Genomic DNA, 11,890 nt, shown 5'->3' with positions numbered 1-11,890 from the left:
TTAGCTCTGTGAATAGTGTGTGAATGTTTATTGCTGGTTGAAGAGGTGTTAATTGATGAGCTATTCCCTTGCTCTCCCAATTACAGATGGCATCACCTATATATGGAAGGCCTAATAGTTAGTTCCCTCTTGGCTCTTAGTTTGCTGAATTCTAACCTTGGTGTATCTGGTTGTCCTTGGAAAGAGGATTTGGTTCTGTGCTTGCTCAAGTATGATGGCAGATAGAAATGAGTGTGCTTCACATGTTGGCAGCTGTATGTGTCAGCAGTTCCGTTATCTGTTTTCATGATCACATGTTAGAGGAGACAATATGACTAAAGTGACAGTAGTGCCTCAGGTGAATGTCACAGAGAGAACTAGTAGTGAAGTATGATTACATGGTTTTCTCTCAGATCTGGCAGATGGAGAGAACTGGTCTCAGTGGAAGAATACAGCTATTGAAATTTAAGCCTCTGCAAGATGTCGTTTTCTTTCAGATAAACTTTTTAACGTTTAGGCCAGTTTTTAAACTTTTTTTTTTAACGGCACAATGTGAAATAAGGGTACGATTTTTTTTTTTTTTTTTGCAAAGTTACTGGTAAATGAACTAAATAGATTACTTAATTGGTAATGCCTGAAAGCAATAATTTCATACTGTGTTGTTCCTGGAGTTCCTGTGATACTTCAGGAGCATGGCTGAGATGCAGTTTCCAGGCTGTCTCTTTTCCAGAAGCTGGAAAGAGTAGAAGTGTGTCATCTACCTTCAAAGCATTCTTTGAGCCATCACCATTCCAGAATAGCTGAGAAGTTTCCAGGTAGATATTTTCTGAATCCTTAGGAGTTTAATATAAGATTGTTGTTCATTTTTACTGTTATATAATTGGCCAAATTGTATATCCTTCCCACTAAACAAAGACTAGTCTGAACTGAATTCATCCTTTTTGAGAGAACTAGTTTTATTATAAACCTGGGTATTTGCTGCACATTGTTCTGTGGTGATTAATATCAAGGGAGAAATGAACATTTAGCAAGCAAGCTGTCTGGACCAACTCTGTTTAATGAGGGTATTGCTAAATTGGGCTGATTTTTAGTCTTCTGAAAATACCTTGCACTCTCAGGAATTCTGGATTCTCATTAGTGCACAAATAACAGCTTTCTAATAGCTAAACTAGCATGTATTTTACTGGCAGAAACCTAGTCTACCATCACTTCTTTCCTTTCCTTTTTCTTTTTTTAAGATAGGATGTATTGCCTCTGTAATAGCAACCCTTTTACCTGCTTTCTGAGGGCAGAAGTGCACATTACAGAGAGATCAGACCCGTATGTTTGCTCTCTATCAGGTATTTGAAAAATGATGTGCACAGAGTATGAGTTGAAGTTAAGAAATGACAAGATGTGAAGGATTCTTAAATCTTCTCCTTTATGCTCCTTTCCCCTATGCTGTGCAAACATGGATCCCAAAATTATAACCAAGCAAAAAAACATGTAAAAGGAAGGGGCTGCAAGTGAAAACTGGTGGCTATTGGAGGGTCAAGCATCCTTCCTGTGCTTCATTTCTGCATTGCAAATCTTAACTTTTACCAGTTCTTGGTTGTTTTGAAACCTGACAAACCTGTAGCTTGGTCAGATTCTACTGCAACTTCAATGATTCAACTACTGGTATAGCATAGCTTAGCTTCCTCTGTGCTGATACTCTGACCTCTCCTATGAAGAAATGCCCCAAGTCTTGACTGCTATTTGTAATACAATCCAGTTTTTAGACTTTTCTAACAACCAGTGTAGCCTAGACAACATGTACCAAAGTTTATTTTTTGGTCTGGAGCTACCTTTACTAGTTTGGGATTTATTTCATATCCCTTGTTTCCAAAAAGAGACTTATAAATGCTTCCCTTTCAGACTTTTCTAGCTATCAAGCTTCTGGGGAATACATGTATTCCCGATTTCTTCATCTTGTCTACTATTGGACTATCTGAACTATTTGGCATTCAATTTAAGTTTTTTTCTTTTTTGTGGGGTAGAGACCTAGAAATTTCCTGCTTCCAGATCTTTCTTTTGTGATAATTATTAATCTTGTACTACAATTCCGAGGCTACAGCTTATTGGGAAATGGCCAGCCATTCTGTTACTTCTTCCATTGCTTCTCTGGACATGGGGTACTTCTAGTGGCAGTCAGAGACTTAAATCTCTTCTAGGGGAGCCTTAACAGTTTAACATAACTGAAGATGCCCAGGCCTCCTTAAGTGGTGAAGATTAAACATCCAATCTTTTTCTGGTTTTTGCTTGTTTTTATCTCAGAAACCTATAAAATCAGCCAAATTAGTCAATTTGTGTAATGAGTGATCATTAAAATAGTGCTCAGGTGACTACGAATAAAATACAGAAAAATGACAGGCATAATTAAAACATTTAAATCCATCAATTAAAACATATATTTAAAACTGTGGGTTCTTGACATATTTCTGCATAATATGTTCAAGATGGAGTGAATATCTTAATAAACATGCCAGCCATATTTGACTTGGCAATTGATAACATGGTGTGCTTACAGTAACTCTGCACGATAGAGTTTCTAATCCCAGTGTTTTTAACACATTCCTAATTAGGTGTGAAGTGATCGAAGTCTGGTAGCATCCCAGTGAATGAAGAACATTCCGATTTCTTACTAATGCAGTAATCAACTAACAATGGGTATTAATCTGGATTGATAGTTGGTAAACCAATTCTTCGTTTATTTTACAGAAAACTGAAGGATTCGCTTTTGGGAGGTATTCCTGTGCCTGAGTTTTTCTGTCAGGCCCTAAACCAAAAAATGTTTCCTGAAGATAGAGAAGGGTAGGCTAACATTTACAAGGTGGGCTTCCGGTTTTCAAACTGTGGTTTGTACTGGTAGCTCAAAGAGGATTCAGAATGAGGACTGTGCCCTATATGACCAGCTGCATGCTTGTGGAAAAAATGCAGACTTCACCCTGAAGCTGCTACAATTGAAGTCAGTTTCACATTTTGCACAGCTGTGCAAGTATGTTGCAGTTATCCTCTAATGTTTTCTGCAACAGATATGTAAAAGTGCTCATTAGAGATATGCGCCCTTAAACCAGTGTATTGTGGACCATCATCCAAGGCACTCTGATTGTGGCAGGGTTCCTGGGCACCTGCTCCTGGCTGGCTGTGGGTGAATAATCATTATTTGCTTTTCTTAGTTTGTCATCTACTTTTGGCAAGAACATTTACCACATGCAATGTAGAGCTGTCCTGGGATGATCTGTAGGGTTGAGGTGTTTGACTAGTCAAAACGATTTGGTCAATTTTCTGGTTGAATAATGACCATTTACTTTTAAAGCCTTATCTTTTTTACACCAAGAAATCTGCTTTAAAATGTTTGCTACAGGCTATATCTTTCAAAAACTAGTTGTGATTGTTAACTATAGGATTATAATTAACTATCAGTATGAACTATCAATATGTTACTGAAAAGTTCTTCTGTTTGATTTTATGCCGGACCACCATTGTCAGCTTACAGTTTTGAAGCTTCCTAAGAAACATGAAATTAAAACACAAAGTAAGAACAGCAACAGCCACTTAGAAAAATCAGGGGTCAGATTTTAGAGAGTGTTTCTAAAGTTCATTAGTGTCAACTCCCTGGTTCTTTCAGCAAAGAAGATGGTGTCACGGGCAGACTCAAGCAGCTTTAGGCAGTTGACCTGTGCCATTGTTTGGAGAGTACTGCAGGTAGACCAGCTGGCCAGTAGCAGAAACTACTAGGTTTGTTCCTGACTGCTGCAGTGCTTGTGGACCAAAAGTCCTCATTTCCTGCCTATGCTAACAAAATATTACAGTGGAATTACAATATGGAAAGTAGCATTGTTAGTGCCTCTACATTTGACAGTGATTGATTTCAGTCAAATAATAGGTCGACTGGTGCTCCAAATGTATCTCACTGGGATAATCTCTTACTAAAAATTGAATCAGCAAAAAAAGATTGAATCCTACAAAAGTAAATGTTAGATTAGCAAGTTCTCAGTTAGATTTATCAGAGCTCTCCTGAGAAGTTCACACAGAAGTGGCTGCTAACATCACAGTTGGAAGCTTAGCTGTTTTAGTTATTAGACTTGTACCAGGATGCACTGCCTTTTCCTGTATTTATTGCTACCTTTCTTTGAGGTAAGGAAACAGAGTTAAACTCTCTCTACAGCTTCTATTGGTGACTTTCACTTCTGCTTTGGGGTTAAGACACTTGGCGGACAGTGACCTGGTTCATATTCAATGTCAGTCTATGGGTTCTTTAAACTATTGGTTGTCAGGAGTGAGTGCACTGCTGTCCATTTACCAGTTCTGCCTTGAATTCATTGTGTTGGCTTCATTTTGACATGAGCATTCAGAACTTTGGGTTGTTAAGGGGCAGTATTAACCCATAGTTTGTTATGACGTGTGAACCCAGTGACTCATAGTCTAGGAGTCTCAGCTGGTTTGGAAACTAACTCTGAGAGGGCACAAAGCTGCATTCTTGGTTGTGTTCAGCACTGACAAAGAGATGCTAGACCTGTAGTTGGTTGTGACATGTGAAACAGGTCACTGAGAACTCAGCCACAGTTTAATTTGTGGTTGAGAGTAGTTAAGACATGGTATCATTCTTCAGGTTCAAATGGTGCTGCACTAGTGGAAATCAAGTTTTGTGGTATGTGCAAGGAGAAAACCCATCTAAAATTCCACTTGCACAACTCCTAGCATACCTTAGGTGGTTTGCTTGAGTTTGTGCAATGGGTAAAGGCAACGGTGCTCTGCTAGCATTGCAGCTTTTCCTGCAATGATATGCTGAGTCAAGGCTGTAAAATGCTAGGATGTCAGGAGAGGGAGAGGGGAAAATGGGAGAGAAAAAAAGTACAATTCTCAATTCTGTGTGAGTAACCTGGAAGTAGGGTAGGGTTGGAGGGGATATTTGCCATGAGGCTGAAAAAAAATCCCTTTATGGGGACATTTCAGGAGGAGAAGAAAAAGTGCACTTCCTTTTCTCTCTCTAGAATCACCATACATGTTAGCTATTTAGCAATAAAATTCTCAGGTTTGAGGCAACCATATATAGGAGGGGAAAACTTCTCAGGTGAGTGGGAAAAAATGAGATGGTCCTGCCCTCTCCTCTGAATAGTAGATCATCACTAAAAATTTCCTGTTTCAGGATTATTGAAGCCCCGAACAAGGGCACTGTTAGTGGATAGGGTACACATGGCAGCATTTTTGCTGTAGATAGCACTTGTTTGGGTATAATACAGTGGTACCTTGGCTCATGAACTTGATCTGTTCTGGGACTCTGGTCGTGACCCAAATTGGTCATGAGCCAAGTTAAATTTCCCCATCAGGTTCAATGTAAATAAGGTTAATCTGTTCTGTAACTTTTTTTAAGCAGAAAAATGTGAAGCAATGTGACAAAGAACAACAGAGATCACAGCCATCTCCCTGCCCCCCCAGCACGACTTCACCAATCATCCTGGCACGCTGGGGAGAGGGAGAGATGGGCGCGATTGTGGGCACGATTGTCCTGGGCGGGGAGATGGCCGAGATCGCAGCTGCGCTCCTGCAGAAAGACGGGCACAATCCCGGCCATCTCCCCCCCTCGCCCCCAGCACGATCGCTGCCATCTCCCCACTTGGGGAGGTGAAGTGAGGAGACAGCCGCAATCACGGTCGCCACCCATTGTGGATTTTGCGACCTGAGTCAAAATTTGTATGTAATTTTTGTTCGCAACCCGATTTGGTCGTGAACTGAGGCGTTTGTGAGCTGAGGTACCACTGTAGTTGGCTGCTATTGTCCAGTTGAAAAAGCAGCACTTTTGGTACTATGAATATTTTCTCATTGCAAAAACAAATTGGCTAAACAAATTTACAAGATGATCAGAATTTAATTGAAATATGATTTGTCTGATTAATTTTGATTGCATGAATTTATATTGTTTTTAATGTTCTGCTTTTGAAACAATGTGACTTGATTCCATTCCTGTGTCTGCTCAGAATTTCAGTGGAACTTACTAACTTTGACTAGACTATAGCATGCCAGGTTGAATAGGTGGACATCTAGCCTAAATGAAAAATGTATAATATTTGGGGGAAAAAAGGCTAAATTTCCTGTGTTCCCACAATTTTCTTAACTCTAGTGTAAAAAACGTAGAGCCAGAGTTTTAAGTACTCAGCAGCAGTCATACCCTTTTCTGTACACACAAATATAAACTTGCACTAAATTAATTCAGAGTTGATAAATCAGTGAGGAGTTGATAGTATACTTTCCTCACTTGCTCTCTAAGAGGAAAAGGAGAATGGCACATTTTGTTAGTTTCTGTCAGGTAGCCCTAGTCCCAAATGCATTCTGTTGATTTTTGGCATCATTTCCATCTGATATATTTTCAGAGTACCTATAACTTACTTCTCTCATTTTTGCTCATCTTAATTAACACTGTGATTAGGAAGCCATTTCTGTTGTTCTCAACCAAACTTCTCCCTACAGATATGTGAACCAGGGCTGAATGAATCTTTTATCAGCCTACCTATTCTTGAATGGCCTGAAGGGAGGTGGGGAGGAAACACTTTACTTGGTTATTTGGAGGAGATTTGCAGTTGTCTCCAGGTGAACAGTTGAGTGACTAGTGTCAAAGCTATGAAGTAAGAGGAGGATGGAAGTCTTAAATTGCATTGTCATGAGTGCGTGCATTCTGCAAACGTAATCAAAATTTGTCTGATTTACATTAAATTTCACCCACAGAAAACAGGATGGTGAAAGTTTGAATGAATATGACAACTATTTTTTGACATTTCTGTTAATAACAAAGTTACTGTAAAATCTAAATACATCTGTCTTAGTATTTGCTTAAAAGTATGTAGAGTTTTACTTTTCTAGGAAAAAGAAATTAATAACAGAAACAGTTATTAATTAACTTCAGCATTATGTTGTCTAGTTGTATAAACATTCTCCTTAGGCAGAGAAGGTTTAGACCAGGGGTCTCAAACTCAACTTACCTGGGGGCCGCTGGAACTAGAGTCTGGGTGAGGTTGGGCCACATCATGTATTCCACCACCGTGGTGGTGGTGGGCCGCTCATCCGGATGCCAGCCCAGGCACCGCCGGCACTTTGAAGGCCGCAGGGCCCCTCCCTCGTGCCCCGCCCGTCCCGGCAATTGGCCCGCGAGCCGCGAGTTTGAGACCCCTGGTTTAGACCATGCCATGTAGGTATATGTAGTCAGCCCTGAATTCATAAGATTTCCTCTACTCTTTATTGAACCTCTAGACTGCAGGTGGCGCAGTGGTTTAAACCGCTGTGCTGCTGGGCTGGTAGATCGAAAGACTGCCGGTTCGAATCTGCACAACGGGGTGAGTTCCCGTTGCTCCGTCCCAGCTCCTGCCAACCTTGCAGTTCGAAAGCATGCAAATGCAAGTAGGTAAAAAGGTACCGCTTTGGTGGGCAGGTAACAGCGTTCCGTGCACTTCGGTGTTTAGTCATGCCAGCCACATGACCATGGAGACTGTCTGTGGGCAAACGCTGGCTCCCTCGGCTAGGAAACGGAGATGAGCACCGCCCCCTAGAGTCAGGCATGACTGGACTTAATGTCAAGGGGAAACCTTTACCTTTACCTTTTTAGTATCAATTTGAACCTATGACTATATAAAGAGGGACCATTCTACTCCCTTCCCTTATATCAGGTATATGAAACTTGTGAATGATACATGACATCCTGGTTTTTGATGCCTGAAGTCTACTGATGGCAGCCACTTTATCTGGCCTAGGACAGGCAGCCTCTGTTTTTTCAGTGTCTGGCCATGGTTGAAGACTTCATGCAGATAATACAGTGGAAATGGTATTTGGCACTGCAACACTGTTCTCATCTCTTCCTCTCCCTAGTTTCTGGGCGATATGGGTGGGAGGGTGCTCCTGCATTCATTTACTATTTGAGTATTCCTTACAGTTTGTTTGTTTGTTTATTTATTTCTATTTATATCCTGCCTTTTTCCTACAAAGGGCTCAAGGCAGCATACATCATTCTCCTCCTCCATCTTATCCCCACAACAACAACCCTGTGGGGTAGGTTGGGCTGAGAGTCTGTGACTGGGCCAGTGTCACCCAGTTGGCTCCATGGCTGAGCGGGGACTGGAACCCAGATCGTCTGAGTCCCAGTCCCATGCTCTTAACCACTGCACCACACTGGCAGAGTTGGCTCGTTGTTCCCTGTATGATCAGAATGCTGGACAAGATGGACCTCTGCTCTGATCCAGCATGGTTTTCTAATGGTCTTATCTTCTCCCATTTAACATGAATTCAGGATTTGTTTGTTTGTTTACTACAAAAATAAATTCAGAAAAGACTAATGTAATGATTATTGGCAGGCCTTCTAATTTTGAGAACAAGAAGCCCTTTACTTGACTCCCTTCTGATTGCTTGTACTTCCATCTTTAGGGGGTTGGAGGGTTCTCAGCTCATTGGTGAACCTGGATTTCCTTTGTTGTGATAGCCAGAAATAATTTCTACCACTGCCATTGATAAACAGGCAGGGGCATCTTTCTTTCTCAGATGTCAGTCTAGCAGCAGACCTTTGTAACTTAGAGGTTAAGCTACTCTACAGTGTGGCCTTTGACAGTTGAGGCATGAGCTGATAGAAAATATGAGCTTGCCTTCTGAAGGCAGTGGATTGTCAACCCAGGTTTCTTCTTGTTTATGATGGAAGATCTTTCAGATCACTACCTAGAGAACTTAGCATGTTTTAAAATCCGGACTTTAAAATGGGTTAGAATGGCATGTAGTCACCACATCCTGTTCCGGTGTGAAAGATGCCATTTGGATATTGACTGTTACACAGGTGGGAAGATACTTGGACCCTTGGGTAAAATCTTCCTCACCTTTTTCAGTATGTAAGTTCTTGGAGGATTCATTGTAAGATTTTCTGACTTTTGTTGTGCTTATTTACTAATTCTCATTTAATCCAGGGGCTTTTCCCTATGAGGTCATTATTTTGTTCTAATGGCAATGTTCTCATAGATAAAGTTAGTGCCACATATTCAGTACTGTGACTTTACTTAAAGCTGCAGTATTAAAAGTTGGAGGCAAGGGGCTTTTGAATATTTACTACTGTAATTAAGTTTAGCTGCAGTTTAATCGGATTAAGTTTGATTTAGGGCATCCTAAAAATGCTTGCAGTGAGTTTCTTGTGTCGTATTAGTGGCCTAGACATAGTCACAGAGTGGGCAAAATGGTGACATTCTTTTTTAAAAATTAATTACCGTATTTTTCGCTCTTTAAGATGCACCTGACCATAAGACACACCTAGTTTTTAGAGGAGGAAAACAAGAAAAAAATATTCTGAATCAAATGGTTTACTAAACTATTTAATAAACTATAACAGAATACAGTAATACCGTATTTCAACCTTGTAAAGTGTACAGCAGTCAACAGTGGCATTAAGAACCATCATCACTGTCATTAACAAAGGAGAGACTTTAAAGTTCGAGTACTCTTCTAGTTTTCGTTGAACCCATAGAACTCATCATCACTAGAGTCAGAATTTATGAAGCTCTGTTGCTCACAATCACTGACATCACTTTCTTAGTAGTAGAATTATTGAAGGAATCCACAATCTACACCAGTTATACAAGAGCTGCTGCAGACAATTCAATAACAAATCTAAAAAAGCCAGTAATGTCCATACTGCCCTACTAGTAAATAATAGAAAAAAACTTCTGACAAAAAATGAGATATTGTACGGTAAATCAAACACACAGTGGACTAAGTAGCCTTTGAAGAATAAACTTCATACATGAAGGTAATGCTGTTCATATATCCACTGATCCTAAGAAAAATGTGTCTGATCAACTAACAGATAACTGACCCATAGAAAGCTTCCTGATAATCACAGGCACATTCCCCATCACTTCCCCATGGGCTTCATTAAAAGACGGGTTGCCATCTGAAAACACACACCGACCTGTGATTAACAGCTCTCACTTGCGCCGGGGGTGGGGGCGGAGAGGGCGCGCAGAGTGCATGCCAGCCAGGTGGTGCCACGTGGTGCAGGCGGCCGGCAGAGTGCCGGCGATGGTCTTCCGGGCGGCGCAGCAGCAGGTCTTTCCGGGCGGTGGAGGTGAGCAGTCTGTCTCTCCATGCTCTCTGTGCAGCCGGCGGGTTAAAGGCCGCGGCTCCTCCTCCACACGCCTTCCCCTGAGCGGCACAGCTCTCACTTGCGCCGGGGGGGGGGCGGAGCAGTGCGCGCCGAGCGCGTGCTGGCCAGGTGGTGCCACATGGTGCAGGCGGCCAGCAGCGTCCCGGGCATCGGGCACACACACATTCACTCTATAAGACGCACAGACATTTCCTCTTACTTTTGAGGGGGAAAAAAGTGCATCTTACAGAGCGAAAAATACGGTATCTTAGTGAGAATACTGAGTTCAGGGATACTTTTGCTGTGAGGATAAAACCTGGCCTTCACCAACTAGAACCTGCATGGGGAAGCACTTGTCGCGTCCTGAAGGCAGTTACAAATAATAGGCAATACTTTTTGACACTTTTCTCCTCTCCACACCCTGCAAATTCAAAAGCCAAAATTGGAAGAGTAAAGAGGCAATGTGGAGCTGCTGCCAATCAGTTCTGTGTTTCTGCTTTCTCCCTTTCGGTCAGGTTATGCTTCACTTGCCCTTGTTTCTGACCATTGCTTTCCTCCTACAGCCTAGCCCAACCTTATTACTCTGGTTTTCTTCTCAAGTTTAGTTTTGCAGTACTCTTTGTATAGGTACTATGATTTTTAAAACCATTCAGCAAATGTGTTTAAGGATTTCTTTGATGAAGTTGATATCCATCATCATATTAATGTGCAATTGGAAGGATGTTCAGATGGAGTTTTCCCATCTTGAGCTAATTGGAAAGCTGTCTGCTACAAAATTGAAATGGAGACCCTGTTTTCTGCAATAGTGCCTAGCAGAAGTTTGATCTGCCCTACCATTTTTAAATAAAACCTCTCTAAAACTGCCGTATTTCAATAGCTTAGGATTGTTACCCATTGGTAAACAATGGCCATTGTCAGAGCCTGTAGAAATAATTTCTCTAACTTTATATAGTTCTTTGAAAATACTTTTGAGTTCTATGTTCTCAAAGTGGTGCCTTGCATATATGTTACCACTAATGATTTCCTTACTGTGTTTAGGAGATTGAGAGTCTTCTGTGGGTTCATGTACCATTTTCCTCCTGCTACCATGTGTAAATCCCCCTTCAGCTTCCTAGTGTTAATGGTGCTACAGCATTATACTGGAACCAGCACAAACTGTGCTTAGCTTTTAAACTGTGGTTTGAAAATGGGCTTTGGAGCAAATCTGCAAAACTTGGCTAAAGTTTTTTGCTAGGAGTGTGGATGTAACACTGGTGAGAGAAGGTGAGTGGCTGGATAGATGTGGGTTGCACTCTTCCATTCATTAACCTGATTAGGAGATGGCTAGTGAAATGCCTGCATCCCATTCATTAACCTGATTATGAGATGGCTAGTGAAATGCCTGCATCGGGCCTATGAGATAGGGCTTTCTAAACACATTCAAGGAGCTGTGAGTGGAAATATGATCTTCTGCCTGTTTGCTCACCATTTAATTGTGAATTTATGAATACCTTGAATGGGACAGTGTATGGGTAAGATTTCTCTTGTTTTCTACTTTCTGAGGCCCACCATTCTAACTGTGTAATCCAAAAGACCCTGCTTTCTCACAGGGACTGATCAGTCTTGGAGGCTAATGGAGTTCTTCCTTGTAGTCATTCTCTTAGGCTGCCCTGAGCTTGGCTATCTGAAGTTTGTTTTATATAAGCTAGACTTGGGAAGATTTAGGATGGCTGTTCCCAGACATGCTGAGATTCAGTAATAGAGTGCATTTGATGAATCCTCCTCTAATTTTGTAGTGTTGGTCAG

This window comes from Varanus komodoensis, unplaced genomic scaffold (genome assembly GCF_004798865.1).
Source record: "Varanus komodoensis strain SLA01 unplaced genomic scaffold, ASM479886v1 scaffold43, whole genome shotgun sequence".
Taxonomy (NCBI): domain Eukaryota; kingdom Metazoa; phylum Chordata; class Lepidosauria; order Squamata; family Varanidae; genus Varanus; species Varanus komodoensis.
Note: the sequence above shows the minus strand (reverse complement) of the source record.